Raw genomic sequence first — 22,892 nt, forward strand, 5'->3', positions numbered from 1 at the left:
CATCCTTTTGGGGTGGAGACTGGAATTCATGTCAAGGGGGTCTGGCAAGTGATGAAAAACAGCCTGGCCATTGCTGACCCCCACATCATCCCTTGCTGGCTAAGCAGGCAAGTTGCAGCACATCTCTGAGTTTCTCTTGCCTGGTCCATGAAGCAGGGAATTCTGATGCTTCTCTTGCCTCCCCTCAGTCTTACAGGAAGTCTAACTAATGGGAAAACTTTTGAAAACACCCAGAGCCCAGGAAAGATTGCACCCTATCCACCATCCTCATGTTTATCAGCTCTGAGATCTGTAATTGTATGCAGTCCCCAGCCCTGGCCCCTCTCTAAGCCTCAGTTTCCCTGCCTGAAACCTGAGCTGTTTGGCTCAGAGAATCTCCATGGGCCTTCCTTCCAGATCTGGCTTGCTGTTTCTATGACCCATTCATTCTATCAACAAGAGTTTATTGAGTTCCAGCCGCCTGAACGGTGGGGAAACGAAGGACAGGCATCTCTAGAAGGCTCTCTGTTCAGGCAGCTTCAGCCACATACGCAAATTTCCTTGTGCTTTCAAAAGGCAAATTATGGGAAACATGTTATTCACTAAAACACACTCGCCCCATCTCTCAGGGAAAAAAAGGCCTCCAGCCCCACCAAGAGCTAAACTAACAGAGGACAGAAACCCACCCTTGTTCCTCTGGGCAGCTATCCAGGGGCTCACGTCCCTGCTGAAAAGGGGAAGCTGTCTGCCACCGCGTGTCTCTGGGGCTTCGGCAGGCCTGGTAAACAACCCGTGTTTGTCTCAGCTCCTGCCATCCTGACAGGTCAGCCATAGCCCGGCAGAAACACAGCCCCGTACTGTGCCCAGCCCATCCCCTGAGTGAGGAAAATTGTGCTTAAATATTTTTATCTTCATGGGCACCAAGAGGACTGAGAGGAAGGCTTTGATTTTCCAAGGCGCTGGGCCACTCCCTTCCTCTGGGGACCGTGTAGTCAAAGCTGACCTGGGTGTCCCATCTCCCACCCCTAAATTATAGGCAGCTGCCCCCGTCGCCTGTTCCCAGGAGGTGGTGGAATTAGAGGTGGGACCACATTGTACACCATGGTCAGCCTCAGGCTGTTAGAATAGCCTCTGCCTGCCAGCTGGTTTCCTGCCAGGAGCTGGGTGGTCAAGGCCAAGGAGGGGAGAACCAGAGAGGTGCTGTGGGCAGACAAGGGCACAGGACTGGGGCAGAGAGGCCCAGGTCACCATTTGGATCTATTGCTCATCAGGGCCATGAGAAGAAATCTTGAGAGGGCAGTTGACCTGGGAAGTAATGTACAGCAAAGCAGAATCTTGGAGATCAACAGACTTTCAAAAAAGATGGCCAATGGTAAAATTTCAGTGACAGCCACCAACAGAGACATTCATGGTCAGGAATCCAGCTCTACAATTCCTAAACTCATCCCACACTGGTACTTCTTGTGTCCTGTCCTTTGCTGTAATCTCTTTGCCTTGCTGAAGGAGACTCACCTTTTAGAAATTTCTAGAAAGGAAGGCTTCAGGGAGTTGATCAGCCTTGGGTACCTCTGAGGGTCATCCAAGTGCAAGGTTCTAGGATTCTGTGGTCCCTAGATCTCTGGAGCCATAAAATATTATGTTCAGAGTGCCAGCCTTCTTGTGCCTTCTGAAGCCAGAGTTCTGAGGTTCTAAAATACTGGAATCCTCCTGGCACTGATTTTGGGCTTCTATGTTTCCAACTCTTCAGAGGTTAAGGTTTCTGGGATCCTTCAACTCTGTGGCCTATTTCAGGACAGACAAGGATCTTGCACAAGGGGACATTCATTCTCAGCAAGGATTAGGTGTGGAGGAGCCCCGAGGGACAGCTGAACACTCCTCCATCCGTGATGGGCAGCATTCCACAGCCTCAGGCTGCCGGAGCCCAGTTTGCCTCCAACCTTTTTCTGGCCATGTCCTCACTTGGCCCCCACTAAATCCTGCCCAGCCCTACCCAGAGCATGTCACCAGGTATGGGCGCAAGGCTGCAGCCCCTGGTACCTGTGCTGTGGCATCTCTCCCTCAGCACCCATTCCCTTGGGGCAGAAAGGGAGAGCGTGTGTCCCCTAGCCTCAGAATCAAAGTCACTGGAGAAGGTGGGCTTGTCGGTGGGCTCAGTCTTAACTGGTTTCATCCTGTCTGACCCAACCTAGCACCACAGTGTCCATATCTGGGCGACTCAGAGGTCCCTTCAGCTTCAAAACAGTGCTTCTCTGGGCTGCCCTTGTGGAATTCCATCTCTAGGAAATTCTCCTTCAGGCAAACCCCTCTGGACAGACTCCAGTAGCTGGAGGGAAGTGCTTACTTCATTCCTCTTTCCTTGTCTCACTTATGCATTCAACACACATCAAGACCACATCTCAGTCTACAACCAAGTACTGAAATATGATCTTCCTTTGTTCTCTTTAAACAAACTCAATCCCAACTTTGAGTCAACCTATCACCAGGTATCAGGAAATTCAGTCTTGGTCCTTACTATAGCTCCCTCACATCCCTCTTCCCAGGTTTTGCAAAGGTCTTGGGGTCTTAAGCAGAATAACACGTTCTGGAAGGTCCGTCTGCCTGCTCTCATCTGTGACCTCGAGGTCCTCATTGGGCAGCTGTCCCTCGGTATCTAGTGGCCTGGTGACATACTTTGGACATAGAAAGCTTTACTGAAGCTGGAACACCAGCACACTGGGTCCAGAACACCTAGGGATGCCATGGAGAACCCGCCCACTCTGGGGATATGTCTGTTCCCCACTGATCTAAGGGCCACCAACTTTCATCTTCTTGCTTCAGATGTACTTTGCCTCCTCCTTTCCCCTCTAGTGCCTGGGGCACCTTCCCAAGCTCCCAGAAGACTTAAACCAAGCACCTAGCTTTCAGTCCCTGCAGAATATCAGTGACCAGGCCACCTCCAGGGCTGGCCACCTGGCTAAATTGGGATGAGGGAGGAAGCCCATGAGCCATGGGGCAAATGAGTACCCACACACATTTACTTGCACGTGACCTTGGAAGAGTTCTTGAGGCAGCAGCCTGGCCCCCTGCTAACAAGGACAAGGGCCCTGGAGGTATGGCTTGTGGGACCAGCCAGGAGGTGAGGTCTCAGCACTGGGGTTCCTCAGCGAAGTTACAGCTAGGCAGAGCCATATGGAGAGGGAGGGGCTTGGGAGTGAGCCGGGACATTTGGACATCCTCCAGCTGTGAACTAAACACAGGGTTTATTGTCTGGACCCCTGACTACTGGCCCTGATGTGCCACATCTCACCTTGAGACCCTGAGCAAGGGCCCTGCCTGGGCTCAGTCTCCCTCTGTAAATAAGACATTCCTCTGGATGGTCCACAACTTCCCTGTCCAGTGCCCAAGACTGCCTGTCTCCAGAAGGCTGCCAGCCACCATCCTTGTCTTTGATTTCCGTTGAGTCCCTCCTGCTACCTTGTACAGACCTGGCCAATGGCTGTTATCTAAGTGGAGTCTGGTCTGCCATCACAGCTGGGGGCGGCTGGGGACAGGGTGGACACAAGCCCTTTGTAAGTAGCTGGATCCCCTGGCTCCTTTTGCTCAACTGTAGAGTCAGGCATCTCAGCCCCTCAGGCAACGTGGGAGAGGAGTGAAAGCCACCAGATGGAGGCCTTGTCGCTGGGTTGCCTCCCACCCAGAGATTTGAAGATTCCATGCTCCAGGGGGGAGCAGGAAGATGAGGTCCCTCAGATCAGTACTGGAGAGTTCCGGACTCTTTCACCCGATGGACAGACTACCCAAGCTCTGACATTTGTGGCAGCCCCTGTGGCTTCAGGAAGACACCTTTCAGCCTCTGGGGACAGGAAGACTTACTCCTCAGGGTTGTTTCGATCATGACATGAAAGGTGGCATAAACATGATTTGCCATCGGAACCACTGGCTCTGAGGAAGCCTTTAATGTATGCTTTTGGCATCACTGTCCTCGCCACCACCACCACCATCACTGCTACCAATGCCGTGGTCACCATTACCGTGGTCATCACCATCATTGTCATGGCATCCCTCATCATCTCCCTCATTGTGATTAATACTATTGTCACCATCATCACCATCATCACCATCATTGCCATGGCCACCACCCATCACTCCCACCACACCATCACTATTGCTGCCATGGTCACCATTGTCATTATTATCAACACCGCCTCAGAGGGGCATGGCGATGTGGGGAAGTTGAGGCCAGCCAGATCCTTCTACTCAGTGCTCTGCCTCCAACACAGTCGTTTTCCATGAGCTTGACGCCCTTTGATCCAACTCCCCTTGGTCCTCCCCAAATGTCCCATGGACACATCAAGCTCAGTCTGTCCAAGACTACACTGTTACCCCCTCATACCTAAAATGTGCTCCCTTTCCAGGGTTCCCTCCCCACTGGTACTTTGTTCCAATCATTTCTCAAGACAGAAATGTCGAAATCATCCCAGATGCTCCGCCTTGCTGTGAAATGCAATCACAGTGATTTGCCTGCCTCCAAGGAAGAGGAGCTTTTGCCATATATTTACATTTCTAGTGACAAGGACAGAGACTGGAGTAAAGGTGATGCCCAGGACTTGACTGCCAGATGGATGAGTGGGAAACACAAACAAGGAAGGACACCACTCATCTAAGAACATATGAAGTGTGGTTAAAAACTGGACCTCGGATCCCAAGCTGCCCCTTGCCCAGGCTTCCATGTAGTCATCAGGTGGCAGGTGTTGCTATAAGCCAGCTCCAGGCTATATCCGTCTCCATGCCAGACCTGAGGCTCCAGGAGCAACACCTTTCTGCCAGTCTGGCCTCCTTGCCTGTCCTCCCAAGTTATGCAGATAGCGAGTGGCACTTGAAAAGGCCCAGAACACTCATGGGCTCTCCTAGGACACTGGTGACTGGGCTCTGGGAGCTCCTCCTCCTCCCCCTGGGAGGCTGTCCTGGCACTGCACAATAGCTCAGCAAGCACCCTGCAGGATCAGGCACCTCCTTCTCTTCTGGGGCGGACAAGCAGCTCTGGACTTTGCCCCACTGCCTTCCGGCACTGGACAGTCATGGGCCACTGCCCATTTCCCAGATTGGAAAATGGAGGCTCACCCAAGCCCACCCATGGATGGGCACCATGCTTTGTCAACTAAATCTCCTGTGGTCAGAAATCTCCTTGACTATGATCTTTACTATTTGATTAGCCATTTCTTTACCCCAGGCACCATGCTGGGTGTTGAGGCTATGAAATCTTATTTAATTGCTACATCAGTTCTACGGCATAGGTCTTGTCACCCTCATCCACATGGCACTGTGCCCTAGAAAGGCTAAGCACCTCACTCAAGGTCACACAGCTTCCAGGCCAGCCTGGACCACTGGGAGCCAGCTGGGCACAGCCCCTTTCCCTGCAGATGTGCCACTTGCTGGGGGCCTGGGCACAGGTATCTGGCCGGCAAAGTGGACAGAGGCTCCCAGTTGCAATGCCCTCTCCTGTCGGCCCTAAAAGCCCCTTTCACGGGCTCTCCACACCCTACGGGGGAGGCCAGACAAAACCGCTAGTGTTGAGATTATTTTTCTATTTCCAGATGGATCCGTTTGCTGGCTCCATCCAGGGCCTCCCATCACTGCATGGGGGCCAGGGGCCCTGCGCCAGGTTAATATTAGGAGGAGCAGGAAAAAAGGCAGGCCAATGCAGCTCCTCACAGAGCGCTGGCCTGTTCACCCAGCATGGCCTCTGAGGATGGGTCCTGGGGCATTTAAGGGGGCCTGGCAGCCAGGCAGGCCAAGAGAAGAAAATAGTGTGTATTTTTCCTCAAGGAAGTTCTTGAGTGTCTTGTTTTGGGCTGGAGGCCAGAGCAGAGTCCCTAGGTGATCTAGAGAGGCCCTCTACTCATACTGAGTTGGTGGGGGAATTTTTAATTCCACTATTCATTTCACCAGCACTTACTGAGCACTTACTATTGTTGGATGGCATGGTGCACCTTGAGGATACAAAGCTTTCTCCCGGGGGGAACCCAGCAAGGACGTAGATGCCTGTTAGATAATCACACATGTGGGCAGAAACTTACAACTATTGATAAGGTGCTATGAGAAAGAAGGCCCTGGTATGGGTGGTACCAAACCTTGGCTTTAAAATAAATCATCCAGTATAAATAGTTCATTTTTCAAAAGATAAAAAATAGATAAGACAGTGACTGTCTCCCAGAAAGGGTCCCAGAGCCAGAGCCACCCCCACGCACTTTGGCTGGGCCATGGCAGAGTGCTATGGAGAATGGCAGGAGTCAGGTAACCTTGCCCTTGATCTGGGCAGGGTATGGCAGGAAGATCGGGGTATGGAGAACTCACTGATCACATTGATCAAAGCCAAGTGTGTGAGGAAGTTGCCTCCACAGATCATGAAACCTGACTCGGTTACTAGCACCAAAAAGCCAGCCCAGACCAAGAATGGAAATGACTCATCCATCTCTAGTTCTCTGTCCTGAGCTTCGGTTACCAATGCACAGACACCAAATCAGCAGATATGAACAAATGACTGTCACTGTAGAGGGGACGCTGGGGTCAAGAGGTTCCCCAAGGGTCCTCCAGGGCTCCTCCATTAAGCATCAAGGGAGTTTGACCTGAAGCTGGCATCTCACTGGGCAGAGGTGACCATCATCTGCCCTGGAAAGGCTGTCCTGTGTCACTTGTCCTATCAAGTGAGTCCAGTAGGCTAGGTGGACTCAGAGGGACACTCCAGAGGGAGATCTCAGTACGTGTGGAGGAAGAAGGTCAACAACGAAAGGGCAAGAACGGCTAGATGAGGGAGGAGCAGTACACAAAGAAACCAGTGACTCTGGTAGAAATTTGAAGAGATGCTTCTGGCCTGGGTAGGGACTTGGACCAGAATCCAGAGCCAAATGAAGTCTACAGATATTGTCACACTCGGGGCCTGGTAGGAGACAGCACACTCTAAAGGGTCAACCAAAAGAGCACCCGAGGCTCCAGGAGAAAAAGACCAAGGAGGTTGTAAACAGTTCTATCACTGTTACTGACAGGAAGTAGAAGGATTGAAATGAACTTCTCTGTGGAAATATTCAAAGCATCCACAGAGGAGTGGGCAGGTTTTGGAGAGCAGCCAGGGCTGTTTAAGCACCTTGATGACAGTGGGAAGCCTTTGCCCTCCAGCCTGGAGGGATCAGGGAAGGGAATGTGTTACTGGGCCAGCCAAGGGTGAGAGTCATGGAAGGGAACATTGGACAGGAGCTGTGGACTTCAGAAGGCAGTCATTGTCAAAGCAAAAGCCCTGACCTCTCTCCTCACCTGCCCTCCAATTGGCCAGTGCCTCCTGTAGACAGAAAGACAAGGGAGCAAAGGAACATGGTGAGACAGCCCATCCCAAAGAGGCCAATGTCCTGGGGGCACAGACCAGGGCAAGAAAGGGCAAAGAAGATGTGGCCAAGGGCGTGATAGTTAATCTGATGTGTAACTTGACTGGGCCATGGGGTGCCCAGATCACACGTGGTGTGTGGTGTGTCTATGAAGTGTCTCCAGATGAGATAAGCATGTGAATTAGTGGGTTGAGTAGAGAAATGGCCCTCCCATGGTGGGTGGGTGTCATCCAATATGGTGAGGCCTGAGAATCAGAAGAAGAAGAAGGAAGAGTCTGGAACACCCCCTTTCTCTTCTGCTTCACTGTGGAAATGGAGTATCTCACTCACTCGGTCCTCAAGTTTCGGAATTGGACTAGGACTATTGGCTTTCTTAGGTCCTAACTATGTGAGCCAATGTTTCATAATTCTCTCTCTCTCTCTCTCTCTCTCTCTCTCTCTCTCTCTGCTGCACACATTGCTTAACAATAGTGATTCATTCTGAGAAATATGACAAAAGGTAAGTTCATCATTATGGGAGCATCATAGAATGTTCTTCTGCAAATTAGGATGGCTGCAATGACACTAAGTGACACCATCTTAGGAGACAACTGTTGTACATGCAGCATGATGCAGTGTATGACTCATCTATGTGTATATGGATATATATGTACACACACAAACACACACAACCTATTGGCTTTGCTTCTCTGGAAAACCCTAATTCAGGAGGCCACCAAGGGAGACAAGCATACCCAGAAGAAATGCCCTTTACTTGGTTGACCAGTTGACCACAGGCCTCAGCACTCCCAACTGTCTTGCAGTTCAGCTGGCTGTTAGAGCACAGATTCTCCACTGGCCCTGGCTGGCATCCAGGGTTGCAGGCCCTGGAAAGACGAACTCAGAGGTGGCTTCCAAGCCCTTTCTGCCTTCATGATCCTCAGGGAAGAGAGAGTTAAGGCTCTTCTCTAAGAGCCACTTGTTCAACAGCTGCAGAGTCCCTGCTCTGTGTAAGGATCTGACCAGGGTTCAGTGATTGTCCAGTCAGATCGTTTACAGCCTGATATGAGAGATAAGAATTTATTTATTGAAGGACTATTGGCCAGGCAGGGTTAGGATAGAGCAAGAGGTATTGAATCCTCTGGCCTTATATTCTAGTTGGAGGAGACAAAAAATTAGCAAAGAAACTCATAAATGCACAATATAATTTTATAATTATAATTTTCTTCTTTGTGAAAAAAGCCAAATCAGCCTAAGTGGGCTGAATATGAAGAAAAAGCTGGGTTTTATTAAAGTTGTCAATTGCTCTATACAATACAACTGCAAACTTAATGGTCCAACCCTACCCCACACCCAGTTTTATGCAAGTGGACAGTATGCTCAGGAAGTTAGGTTGGGTACAGCTCAGGGCTTGTCCCTTCTCCATGATGACTGGAGCCCCATATGGAGAGATTCAGGTGGCTGCAGGTGATCTGAACAGCTGAGAACAGTAATCACCTGGAGGTGTCTTCATTCAGCATGTGCTACAAACAATGGTGCCCCATCCAGCAGTGTCCACATCCTAGTCCCTGGTACCTGAGACTGTGCCACCTTATGCAACACAGGGTTTGCAAACAGGACTCAATTAGAGGGTTAAGTGGGGAGTTGATCCTGGATTATCTGGGCAGAACCTTACTGACCATGAGAGTCATCACAAGGGAGAGAAGGAGGCAGGAGAGCCAGAGAAGGAGGTGATGGCACACACTGGGGACATAGAAATCAGAAGAAGCTACTCTGTCAGTTTTGGAGATGAAGGAAGAGCTATTGCTGAGGAGGCCAGGTGCCCACAGGAGCTGCAGCAGGTGAGGAAACAGAATGTCCCTACCCACTTTGATTCTAGCCCAGGGAGGCCCATTTTGGACTTCTGACTGCCAGGACTGTAAGAGAATAAATATGTATTATTTTAAGCCACTAAAGTTGTGGTCATTGTTACTATTGTTATTAATACAACATGCCTGAACCCTTGACTGGGTAACTAAAAAACAGGCTCAGCCAGGGCAGCTGGCCTGGGTGTTGGCCCAAGACCCCCCTGCATGGCTATGGCTTCCTTCCAATATGGCGGTCTCAGTGCTGTTGGGCTGTTCATGGTGGTTCAGGGCTCCAAGATCAAGTGTTCCTGCAAAACTAGGCAGGAGTTCCCAGTCTTGGAAGTCCCATCATGTCACTTCCACTGTACACCATCAGACAGAGCTGTCACAAGCCCACCCAGATTCAAATGGAAGGAACAGATTCCCTTTCTCACCCCAGGGCCTTCACATGGAGGTACATCTCCAGTCCTTTTTACTCTTTATATTTTGAGACAGGGTCTTAAGTTGTTGAGTTTTCCCTGCTAGGGTCAAACTTGCAAGCCTCCTAGACTTCTGAGATTACAAGTGTGTACCACCACTCCCAGCCCTCCCTCCCCCTTGGTAGGAGGAGGTTTGGAGAACTTGTGGCCATGTTTTTCTCAGTCTCCATGTGGCTAGCTCAGAGAGCAGTTGGGAAAGACTAGGGAGGTGACATTGAGGGGGCCCTGAAGGGAGAGAGGGAGCAAAGCCAGGGAGACGAGGGGGCAGAATGCCAAGAAGAAGCTGCCAAGGTAGAAGTCCAGAGGGGAGAAGGAAGCAGGCCAGTGACCAGCACTTCTGGTCCATGGGACAGGTGACTCATGGACACTGAACATAGCCTGAGAAGGTTCCTGAAAGAAGGGCTCCAGGAGCCCAGGGCTGGCAATGGCAGCTGAGGTGCCCCACCTCAGGGGAGGAGAGGACTTGGAACTCCCTCCTCCATGCCTCTCCATACCCTCAAGGGACAGAGGACCAGCACATGCACATCTCCCATAGTCTGTGTCTCCAGTCAGGACCCAAGGCCCACGTGGACCTTGCAACAACCTCTGCTTCTGGGCCAGGATCAGAGCTCTTCGTGTGCCCCCTGTTACCAGCCCTTCCTCACAGACGTCCTTTCAGGGCTCCACCAGATGAAGCCTTGCCTAATTAGCCCAGGGCTCCATGAATGCATTTGTCCTGGAGGTAAACAGAGCCAGAGAGAAACAGAGCGAGGCAGTGTTCACGGGCGCCTGCCTCGGAACAGGATACCCCAGGCCTGCAGGGCTCCCGCCTTCGGGGCCCAGGCAAAGCTTCCTCCACACTGCAGCTGGGAAGTGGAGGAGGCCCAGGAGCACGCCGAGAGGAAGAAGCAGGAGCAGGGCTCTCTGTCCATGGCTTGGTACTGGGAAGTCAGATCCTTCCCCAGGAAGCCAGGCATTCCATGACAGCATGGCCTGGCCTGCAGAAGTTCCTCAATACATAACTGTTCAGTCTTTCTCTGATGCATGGCAGAGTTGATTAAGAGCACAAGATCTTGTTTCCACAGTCTTGGGTTCAAATCTTGGTTTTGCCTTTTATTTGTTTTAAAATTTTAGGTTTCTGAGCTTCAGTTGCCCCACCTGTGAAATGGAGACAATCCCACCCACTTTAGAAAACTGCTGGAGCCCTCTAACGAGGCCTCTAGTCCGAATTGATGAAGATGATGACGGTGATGAGGAGGATGGTAGGTGATAGCCCTTGGCATGGGCCGTGGAGAATCAGTGTATTTCATCCTCACATCTCAGGAAAGCAGTTCGTAGAGAAGGAAATGGAAGCACAGAGTGGGTAAGGAACTTGCCACAGGCTACACAGTTGATGGGTTATGTACCATGTAACCGGATGCAAACCCAGGCGGTGTGGTCCCGCAGCCTACACTGGGCTGAGCCCCAAAGGTCCTGGCCCCGAGAAAGGAGCTCCTGAAGGGGCAGGTCCTCCGCCCACCGGCAACTGTCTTCTCGCCCCCCTGAGAGACAAGCAGCTCAGGGTACCGCTGATTCTGGCTCAGAGGTGAGTGTATATGAGGCTTGTCAAGATGGACGTGACACAAATAATGGTGCCACTCTTGTCATATCCTCTGGTCCCTTGATGTCCATGGGGAATCATTTCCAGGACCTCTTGTGATACTCAAACCTGAGGATGCTCAGGCCCGTATATAAAGCCATCCATGTTTGCATGTAACCTCTAGCTGTTACATTGTCTTGTCCAGGGAATAATGGAAAGGGCAAAGTCTATCCTTGTTCCGACAGACATATCTCTTTTTCTTTTTAATATTTCTGATCCTCTTGTTGGTAGATGCGGAGTCTGTGGATACAGAGGGCGGCTGCACCTTGGATGTCAGCATCCTTACCCTTCTCTTCCTCTTTCACTGGTACTTCTACCCTCAGCCGGGCTTCTCAGGAAGACCCAGCCCACAGGGACCTGGCTGCCCTCCCAGCAGCAGAAGAGTTAGCCTGGCTCTTTCTGAGCACAGGTAACTTAACTCCCATCTCCCTCAAGCAGAAGGGGAACTGGAAGGCAAGACGGGCCCTGGCCTTGTGCTCCCCCTCTAAATGGCCACAGTGCTCACCCCAACCCTTTCTTCTCCCGCCTCCCAGAGCAGCGGTCACAGATACGGAGAAACAAGATCTGCCTCAGGCCGGCAGGGGACTGGAGTGTGCCAGGAGGGAGGCAGGAGGGGAGGTTGAAGGGAAGTAACACGAGCCCTCTAATGGCTCCCCCAGCTCAATCTCAATCTGCCCTCCGGCTTCCCCAGAGGCTCAGAGAGGTTAAGGGCCTGGGCCAGTATCACGCCGCTTATCGGGCAGTCAGGTGGACTTTCTGAGCCTGGAGGTTTCCAGATTCCTGTCTAGAGTTCTGTGACAACACCTCCAACATCCATGTGGACCAAGGTCACTTCTTAGGGGTTAGGGACAGTACTGCACCCCTGGAGGTTCCCCAAGGGTCTTAAACAGGGAGCTGGGCGGAGCCTCTGGGCAACAGGATCCGGTGCAGCCCTGCTCCTGTGCCCACTGTGGTGCCCGGGGGAGGATCAGTGGCTGGTGTCAAGGCAGGGGGAGGCGGGCGTCCTGCGCCGGGACACAGAGGGCACCTCCCTCAGGAGGCCCAGGGCTCTCCCCCCATCCCTCCCTCTCCCTGCCCCTCTCTGTCTCTGCAGTCCCCATTGCTGCTCTTCCGCAGTCCCTGTTGCCCCATCTCACTCCCCACCCACCACACACACCTGTCAGGTTCTCCCAACGCCTCTCTCTCTGCCTCTGCCTCTTTTTCTCCTCTTCATGGCTCTCTCCTGGCCAAGTCTCTCCACCCTCACTGACATTTCTCTCTTGTTTCTGTCTCTCTTCCTCTCCCTTCCTCTTCGTCTTCCCGCCCCTCTCCCTCCTGCTCTCTTTCCCCTCCGTGACCAAGGAGATCATTGATCATCAGCTCACCTGGAAGAGATCAGGAGTGAGGGGAAGAGAGTGGCAGGCATAGCTGGGATCGGCCCACGGCCTGGTGGCGAGGAGAGCACGACAGGCTGACAGGAGGCTACTGCAAGAGTCCAAGCAGGGGGAGGAGACAAGAGGTGGGGAGAGGAAGAGGAGAGGGGAGAGGAAGAGAGGCAGCTGTGAAAAGCACGCAAAGCAGGGCTCAGTGGCTTCATGTGCAGACTGGGAGGAAGGGCCAGCAGCGGGGGGAAATTTATTGGGTACCGGGGATCAAACACAGGACCTTGCACTTGCCAGGCAAGCACGGCAGCACTAAGCTACATCCCTAATAGGGGAAAACTTTGTGGAGGGGAGACAAGGAAGGGGGATTCCCTACACGAGCATGTGCAAGGGGATCATTTAGGCTGGACCCTTGGCCTGTGAGCTGGGTTGAGAGAGGCAAGAGAAGGGACAGAAGAGGAGACAGGGAAGCTAGGCTGGGCCAGTTTGGGGAGAGGCTTGAATGCCAAGCCAAAACTTGGACCTCGGCCTATGGATGGTAGCTTTTCCTGTGAATCTGATGAAACCCTAGAACTTTCCCCACCAAAATGTACATGGCCAGTTTTGGGGACTCACGTCAAATCTGCAGGGACCCTCTGAAGCTCCTCCATGAGCCACAGATGCCCCAAATATGAAGCAGTTCCAGGGCCTAGGGAGCCACTGAGGGGTTTAGAGTTAAGGAGGTAAAAGAGTTGGAGCTGTACCTTAGGTGACTCTGCAAAGCAACACGCTTACTGGCCAGGCAGGAAGGCCATGAGTGCTGGCCCATTAGGCCCAGGACCTCTCAGAGTGCTCCCTGCTTCCTGGAGACCCAGGGCTGCTTGGGTCCAACCCAGAGGAACGCGTCCGAGCCCTGAGCAAGTGTGGCTGCAGCCCGGGGCACCAGCATCAGAGGGAGGCTCTGAAGCTGTCTAAGGAACTGGCCCTGGCCTGAGGGAGGGGCCTGCACGGCCTTTGGGACATCAGCCCAGGGCCACTGGCATCAGGCTCAGCCCCTCAGGTAACCTGTGTTCAGACAGGAGCAGCGGGGTTTGCTGTCCCCACCAGCCTGGAGTCCACCACAGTGCTAGGCTCTTGGTCCTTGTTGCAACACCTCATTGTACAAATGGGAAACTGAGTCCGGGGAGCCGTGAGACCTGCCCAAAGTTATCCCCAGGTGAGTCAGTGACCTGCCCAGTTCACTTTTTTAGTCCTATCTGAGCTCTCCTGCCACGCTGAAGGGATGAGCCCCCCAGCTCCTACAAAGCCTGGCGCCTGCCCAGCCTCCCCACCACTCACACATCCCAGCCCGTGGGAGCAGAAGCTGCTGTCATTGCTGTAGTCGCCACTGTTAGGTGGCACCCTTAGGTGCCAGACATTCAGTATCATACAATCCAATGTGCAGGTGAAAATGTCACCCATTGCACAGATGAGGAAGCTGAGGCTCACAGACGAAAGTGACTGGCCCATGATCACCCTAACAGTCATGCACAGAGGCAGATGAGGAGCCAGGTGGGCCCAGCTGCAAGCCAGACCTCCTATCTGTCTCCCACATCACACCATTTCCTTTTCTGTCATAGACCAGAGGCATCAAACTGGCTTGGTTAGAAGCGTGGAAGACCAGCAAATTTCCCCAATGACAAGACATCTGGGATTCCACCCAGCACCCAGATGCTATCCAGGGAGGCCCTCAGCCACCCTTTCCTCAGCACCAGAGCACCGGGCAGGGTGCCAGCTCTGCCATCGACCTACTGTGCATCCATGGCCTGGGAGCCTCTCTCTGGCCATGCCTCTGTCTTCCCCTCACACCAGAGGCAGCTGGGCTACCAGGCCCTGGAGGACAGTGCCAGCTCAAGTGCCTGCCGTGATCCTGGCTGGGTGGAGACGTGCTGGTGCCCTCTGGCCGGAAGGCCTGCCAAGTGAGGGGTTTGGCATGCCATCTTTGCCTGCTCTGTTTGAGGGTGACCATCTTATTCCAACAAGGAGCCGCCCCCAGGGTGGCCCACTCCAGCCCCAGTGAGTCACTTGCAGAGTGAGGGGCAGGAGGGCGGGAGCTGTCTCTGTGGCTCTTGGCGACCAGCGGAGCCCACGGGTCCACGAGCCCACGCCGAGCGGGAACTTGTGTCAACCGCTGTCTCCTATAAATCGAAGGGGGAGGACAAGGTGGGACTCTCAGCAGACCTCGGAGAGAAAGCTCAGCCTGTGTGCTCCAGGGAGGTGACCCGGGGGGACCTGGGTGCTGCTCAGGGGCGTTAATGAGCCCTCCATCTGTGCCATCTTCCACTGAGAGCCGAGCTGACACAGCACTTCAGCTGGAGTGTGTGTGTGTGTGTGTGTGTGTGTGTGTGTGTGTGTGTGTGTGTTCTGAGCGAGCAATGGCTCAGTTTTTCCAATCTGGAAAAATCCAGCTGAAAAAAGGGAAATTGAGGATGAGGAGACGAGGATTGCCTGATTTGTGTGTCTCTCATGGCTCAGAGCTGACTCTTTCCCCCCATGGTGAGCAGGAGACCTTGTGAACAGGGCCAATCATTGGTCAGGATGGAAATGTGACCTCTCCACCTCCAGCCCTGAGCTCTGACCACTGTGCCATCCTGCTAGGTGCCCGCTCTGCCCTTGGCCCCAGTGCAATGTGTGCCCTGCAGTTTTCTGACTCTGGTTTGAATTTAACATCTTCCATCTCTGCGGCCACAACATCACAGATATTTTCACCAGTCTGCATCCCAAGTAGGACACCCAGAGCCTGGCCTTCCAAGGATTTAGTCCAGGAGACAGGAGGGAGATTAGAAGTGAAACCATAAAAAATAATGACTAACGCTTATGTGGTGCTCATGCTCCCAGGCAGTGTGTTCTCTGTACACCACGCCTGGCTTGTCAGCTCCATTTTACAGATGAGGCAAGTAAAGCACTGTGAGGATAATTCAGGAACTTCCCATGAGCCAGATAGCTGGGAAGTTATGGTGTAGGGTCTCAGAGCCCAAGCAGCCTTGCTCTTGACTCTACAGCACTGAAGAAGCTAAGTGGTGGTAAAAGTGTTGGCATTTCCTCTGTGCCAGGTGCCACTCTTGGTACTGAGAACCCTGTGATAGAAAGTATAGACAAAGGCTCTGACCTCAAGAAATTTGTTATCTTTCCTTTACCCACTCATCCATCCACTATCATCCCTCATCCATCCACCCCTCTACCCATCAATTCAACCATCATCCATTTGCTTATTCTTCCACCCAGCCATTGTCCAACTATGTATCCATCTACCAATCCATCATTCATCCATCCATCCACCCACCCGTCTCTCCACCCATTTATCTGTTTATCATCCAGCCATTTATCCTTCCACCCAGCCATCATCCAGCCATTAACCATCCATGTATCCATGTATCCATTCACCCATCTACCTGCCTGCCCATCCACCTATCTACCTAAGCATCTGTCTATCCATCCACCCACCCATCATCCACTCATCCGTCTCGCATCCAGCCATCTGTGTCTGTTTTTGCTCTCTACTGAATCCTCCATACTTAGTACAGTGCCTGGCACACAAGTCCTCCACCAATATTTGTGGAAGAAATGAATACAGATTTGGGTCCTGCCCAGGAGCTGTATTCTTGCCCTTTTCCAGTCTTAGTGCAAATGGGATAGTGAAGGCTGCTTGCCCACCTCATGGGATTTGGGGAGTAGGCAAATGCTCTGTGAACTGTAAGGAGCTATGAAGATGTAGTGAGCACTATGCTACTGAGCTGGTGTGCAGTCTCTGAGGCTGGCTGGTGAGACCTGTCAGACACTTCCCCTTGGTGTGCCAAGAGGCCCAGAAAGGAAAGGAAATTGACATTTAATGAGCATCCATGATGTGCCAGGGACCTTCACATACTTTAACCCTCTCTTCTCTTTTCTTGTACAGGTCAAAGAAATAGAAGCCCAGGGAGGTCCACCATTTGCCCAGAGCCACACAGCCGATGAGGAGCAGAGGTAAGGTTTAAACCTCAGTCTGTGACTCCAAAGCCTCATGCTCATGACCATAACTTTACAGAGGATGTGACCAACTTCCTGCCATCCAAGCCCCCTCAAGTCTTGTTCAAGATTACAAAGTAAGCTCCTGGCAGAATCGTTAAAAAGTACTTCCAATTACATTTTCCATCAATTATTTCCTTTTTATTTTGTTAGAATCCCTCCCCTTTTATTTGTAAAGAAAATCTGGAGGAAATGTTCTCCCACCCAGAGGTGGGTTCTATGCAGTCCTCAGGGAAGGGCGCAGAAGGTCACACTGCTTTGTCGCAACTTCCTGCCAGCCCTCTTCTGTGGACCCTCACTATGTCTCACATGCAGGTGTGGTTGTGCTGCCTAAGGCCATCCAGGCAGAAGCCCCAGACTCCCACTTCATCAGCTTCCCGTGACCCTCAGTAGGGGCCAGGCTTCTAGGATCCAGGTACAAACTATGCCCTAAACCCAAAAGCAAGGAAATAGTTCTCCTGGAGTCCCTGACCTGGCTCCACAGGCAGGGACAGAAAAAGAAATGCCCACAGCCACGATTCCTGGGCCACCCATCACGGTCTTGGCACAGCCCTGGGCACTTCCCCAATATCTCTCACTGAGTCTTCTTAACAGGAGCATTTGGTCTCCAGGACCCCATTTTACAAGTGGGGAAACAGAGGCTCAGAGAGACAAACTCACCTGCCCAAAGACACACAACTGGCTAGGGGCAAATGGAGCATTAAGACACAGCCTTTGTTTACAAGCTGCTTTAAGTCCAGGGCTCAAAATAAGGCACTGGACACATGAAACATCAAATCACTCTTTCTGTGCTAGGCACTGTCCTCAGTCCTGGGGACCCTGACTCATCGAGAAGCTGGTGGAAACAAGAATCGATTTGGCTACAGACTTGGCAAGTGACCGTGAACTGGTTGCTCTTTTCTAGATCCCGAGTTTTTTTGGTCTGGGGTTGAATGTCTCAATCTTTTGTGCTCTTTCCTGTGAACTCCTTGGGTACCAACTTCCAAAGTTGAACCTACAGGTGAAAGAAGGTGGCTGCTCTGTGGACTTGCGCTGCATTATGGCTGCAAGTTGTCATTAAGCTCTTCTTCTTGTGCCGGAGACCCCACCACCCGTGCTGCCCGGGGAAAGACCCCAGGAAGGGGCAGATGAGGAGCCCTGTGTTTGGAGCTGAGCCGAGGAACTGCGAGGTCTGGATTGGGCACCACGGGGAGAAAGTGACAGGACCAGGCGCCAGTGCAGGGGTCGGGAACTTTCCCTGAGCTTCCCAGCCGTGGCTCCAGCCCCAGCCCCTCTTCCTGGAAGCCCTGGAACCTGGGACCCAGCACCATTGGCCCTCAGCAGAGCTCCTGCTGTGGTTAGCTCTAGTTCCAGCACTCTGGCCATTTAAGTCTCCACCTCGCCCCTTTAAATTCTATTTTTTCAAACCACATTCTTGAACTTGGCAGATAACGCGGCAGCCCGACAAGAGCCCTATTTACTTGGAGAGCCGTGAATGGGCCCTTTATAATAAGCTTCATTAATATTTCTACCTATTGGCCAGCTCTCCGTTTCCTCCCCCTATACAAACAGATTCTCCACACAGAAAGACTTTTCAAATGCTCCTGTTGACTTTCCCCAAACTGGGCGGGGAGCGGGCAGCCGGGCCTGTGAGTGTGAGTGTGCTCGGGTGTGCGGGGAGGGCCGCTGGAGGAAGGAAAGAGCCCGCTATTCATGGCAGGGCGGCCGGCAGCCCAGGCTAGGTACGCTGGGCCTCACAAAGGCACACTGAGCCCGGCCGGCCATGAGGCCAGCCCCGGTGGGGGCAGTGACGGCCCTTCTCAGCTCCTGATGCCCGGCTGAGTGACCCTGGGCAAGCGCCTCCTTCTATGGGCCTGCTGTCCTCACAGCCATGTGCAGGCGGCGGCAGCATCTCCTAAGAGCCCCAAGAGTGCTGTCTGCCCAGGTTTGCCGAACGCAGCGTCGCACCTTAATACTCTCCCTCGGTGACTCGTGTGTACAGGAAACTTGCATGAGAAACTTCCTAGAGGGGTGCAGTGGTGCACGCCTGTAATCCCAGCACTCAGGAGGCTGAGGCAGGAGCTCTCTTCTCTGCCTTTCCACGTGGTCCATTCATAAATGTTTATCCCACATGCAATGCCTTCTGCTGGATGTTGGGGACGTGATGGTCCAGAAAGTAGGCTTTGCCCTTGCCCTTGTTGGGGAGAGAGATGAACAACAATCAATAAAAGTATATACGCATTATGGGGTGGAAGTAGAGAAAGAGGAGAGAGACAGGACATGAGTGTAGGGAGTGGGGGAGTCTATCAGTGACAGGATTCAGAGGAGACGTCTCTGAAGATGACTTTAAATTCTGGCCTGAAGACGGAGAAGCCAGTCCTGTGGAGAGCCATAGGACAGGCACTCCCAGTGGAAGGAACAGCATTTGCAAAGGTTCTGAGGCAGGAACTGCTCAGTGCTTTGAAAGGGAGTCAGTGTGGTGATGGTATTCCTCAACATGGAGGAGGTCACCCGTGGGGGCGGAGTTTCCCTGCAGGGAGAGAAAGATGGTAACAGGTAGGTGCTCAGAGCTGTTTCCTGGCCCTCAGCCCCTGCGACTGCTCAGGCCCCGGTCAGCTGCTGCCTGTTCTTCCTATTTCTTGGGAACAGCAGGGGCAGTGCTTCAGCCTGCGGGCCATGGGCCAGGACAGGGCCAGCTGAGCTGGAGGGGACTGAACGAAGTGCCTGTGTACGTCTTGGCTACCTACATCTTGCCCTTTTGGGAACACATGCCAGCTTCAGCTGGACTGGGGTGGCTTGGACAGGAGTTTCTGACCCCCTGCCCACATGTCAACAGCCAAAGGCCAGACCCACCCAGGAGCCCAGAGCCTGCCAGCCAGCCCACACCCCTCTCCCTGGCCAGCCTGTAAGTACCAAGCTGGAAATAACCAGTTCTCTCCACCCTGGGGTTGTGGGCTCGCCACAGGGAGGTCCAGAGGACTGTCCCAAAGGAGACTTCTTGGACTCTTCTGTCCAGGATCCCCTATCCCCAGGCCACTGGGGAAGAGATGGCTGATTTGCCATGGATGCCCATGAGTCCTTCGAAAGCTGCCTTACCATTTTGAGCCTCCTTCTCCTTATCTATAAAGTGGAGTCGAAGCTGGGTGTGGTGGTGCACACCTGTGATCCCAGCACTCGAGAAGGCTGAGGCAGGAGGATCACAAGTTCAAGCCCAACCCAGGCAACAGAGCAAGAGCCTATCTCAAAATTTAAAAAATTTAAAGGGTTAAGGTTGTAGCTCAGTGTGAAGCCTTGAGTTTCATCCCCAATACCGAAAAAAATAATAAAGGCGTTGATTACCATTCTGAGGGTGTTTGTGAGAATTCAATAGCATAAAAGATTGTGAACTTTGTGGACTGAGAAGGGCCCGGCACACGGAAGAGCTCATGGTTGGGGCAGGCAGTTTGCATTGTGTTCAAGGTCATGAAAAGACCAAATTCTAGCTTCCAGTTCCTCTTGAGCTCTTGGACAGATGACAGCATTTCTGAAGGTCTTGGTTGTGCCCACTCTGGCATCTGTTTGTCCCCACCTACCCAGAAGGGTGTTACTACAGCTCCGTTATGCACACACGCACTGGCCACTGCTATGTTGTTGGCTCACAGCTTGTAGACATCCATAGAGATAGGTTTCCTCCCCTTCTTCAACTTCAAAGAATTCATTCCAGAGGCCTCAAGATAAGACAAGGATGAACTCAGCAAATCAGACAAAGGACAGAGAAGGAAAATTCTACATCTCAGTGGTAGCCCTGGAGTCAGGTTTTGCTAATTGCAATCCTGGTTCTGTCTTCTCTTGTCCCTAGGACCTTGGGCAAGTTACCTAGCTTCTGCAATTCTCAGTCTCCCAGTCCATAAAGAAGGCTGAATGCGAATGCCACAGAAAGCTGTTACTATGATCAAGTTGTATCCACAGAGATAGCTTGGGCAGCTCAGTACCAGTCCCATTGTGTGTGATCACTGATATGTCTTGCTCTGGAAATAGCAGCAAACAGTATGTCAGCCTGGCTGTGGTGGTAGCAGCAATGAGAGTAGTAGTGTAAATACCAGGTGTGACCACAAAGTAGAGTGCATCTTTACATTTTAAAAATTTTATTAAAACAAAAGACGCATTGCCATTAATCTTCCTAAAATACTCCCCTTGTTTCCAACACACTTATCCCACCGTGAAGGCCCCTTTCTCAAGCAGTTCTGCAAGTCTTCTTCTTTTTTTTTTTTTTGTATTGAATTCTTTTATTGGTACATTGTAGGTATACAACACAATTACATTTCTCACTGGGAATTGTACCTTTATATAATGCATCTTGGTTCTTATTTTTTCCCCATTCCTAGCTCTCCCTTCACGCCCTCCACCCTTCCCTATTTACAAAGACTTTATTTCCATTTCTCATCATTTTTTCCTTTCCCTTCTTTCCTTTTCCCTGCTCCTCTCACTATCCCTACCCCTTTGGACCTTTTCTTCCTATTTTACATTATCGATTATTCATTCTAATCATTGATACATTTTAGGTATACAATATAATGACATTCATCACTGGAAATTTGCACCTTTACATAGTCTCTCTTGGTTCTTACTTTCCACCCCTGCCCAGCCCTCCCTTCAACCCCTCCATTCCTCCCTATTTACAAAGATTTTGTTCCTATTTTTCCATTTTCCCATATTAATCCCATTCTCTTCTATCCTTTCCCCTAGCCCTCTCATCTCCTTCCCCTTTGCCCCTTTTCTTCCTATTTCACATTACCTGTTATACATTTAGTCCTTATTTACACTTTCAGTTTCTCACACCAGAGAAACTATTCAGTATTTACACGTGTGTCCTATTTATTTCACTTAAGAGTATCGCCTCAATGTGCATCCACTTAGCTATAAATGTCTCTAATTTCTCATTTTTTATGGCTGACTAGTACTCCATTTTATAGAAAAACCACATTTTCTTGATCCAGTCTCCAGTTGATGGGCATTTGGGCTGTTTCCAAGTTTTAGCTATTACAAACTGTGCTGCTATGAACATGGGCGCACATATATCACTGTGGTATGATTCTTTTAATTCTTTGGGGAAGATCCCCAGCAGTGGAATAGCGGGGTCAAATGGGACTTCCAGTCCTAGTTCTTTGAGGTATCTCCATACTGATTTCCACAGTGCTTTCTGCAAGTCTTCTTTTAGAAGTGTCTTTAGTTGTGCTGTTGTGGCTGCCTTGATGTCCTGAACTGGTTCAAAACATTTACTTTTCATGGTTATCTTGACTTCAGGGAAGAGCCAGGAGTCACATGATACCAGATCCAGTGAATAGGGTAGATGGGAACACATGTAATGTTTTTATTTGACAGAAATTGCTGTAAACATTTTGGATTGATTGAGGACATCCAAGCAGCCATAACAGCACAACTAAAGATGCTCACGAAAGAGGACTCCCGGAACTGTTTCAGAAAGTGGCAAGAACGATGGGATGACTGTACTCAAAGTGAAGTGGGCTATTTTAAGAAGATTAATGGCAATGTGTTTTTTACTGTAATAAATTTTAAAAAAATTAAACATTTACTATACATTTTTTATCATACCTCATATTATAATGGTAGTTAGTAGTAGAAGTACAGGTAATAATAGTAATAGCAGAAGCCCTGCTAGCAGTTGTAGAAATGCTGATGGGGAAGTAACCAGAGCACTAATAGAAACAGCAGTTATGGAAGTAGTAATGGTGGAAGTGCTGACGGTGGCGGTGGTGGTAGTGGCGAAGTCCTAGCTATGGAACAGTGGGAGCAGCAGTGGTGCAGGGAATCGAGGTAACAGTAGCAGGGGAAGCACTAGCATGGTCATGGCAGCAGCGGGGGCAGAGCAGAGCCAAAGCAGCCTGTGTTCCAGGAAAGGGAAGCAGGGCTAGGAGCATTCGGGCTCTTACACTCCAAGCCAGGAGAGAGGGTTCAGCTTCTGGAAACCGGAAAAGAAAGGGGTCAGGGAGGCTGGAGCTGGGAAAAAGAAATGAAGAACACAGAGCCCAAGAGCCCAAATCCACCTAAGCTTGGCAAGAGGACGCAACCTTGTCTTGGGGAAGAGGGCAGGGAATAGGCTCCCGGGACCTGCTTCCTGCTGCTCCGTGGGACTCGCCCCGAGGGTTGGCTGCTGGGTTTATGACCGAGCCCCAGCTTCTCAGCTGCCAGAGCAATGAGTCAGCAGCAGGGCCTGGCACCCACCCAGGCCTTGAGAACTCGGTGTCTTTATGCTCATAAGGGTGGGGATTCCT

The sequence above is a fragment of the Heterocephalus glaber genome, unplaced genomic scaffold (assembly GCF_053883595.1).
Source record: "Heterocephalus glaber isolate CG9 unplaced genomic scaffold, H.glaber_assembly_v1.0 deba00001479, whole genome shotgun sequence".
NCBI classification, from domain to species: domain Eukaryota; kingdom Metazoa; phylum Chordata; class Mammalia; order Rodentia; family Bathyergidae; genus Heterocephalus; species Heterocephalus glaber.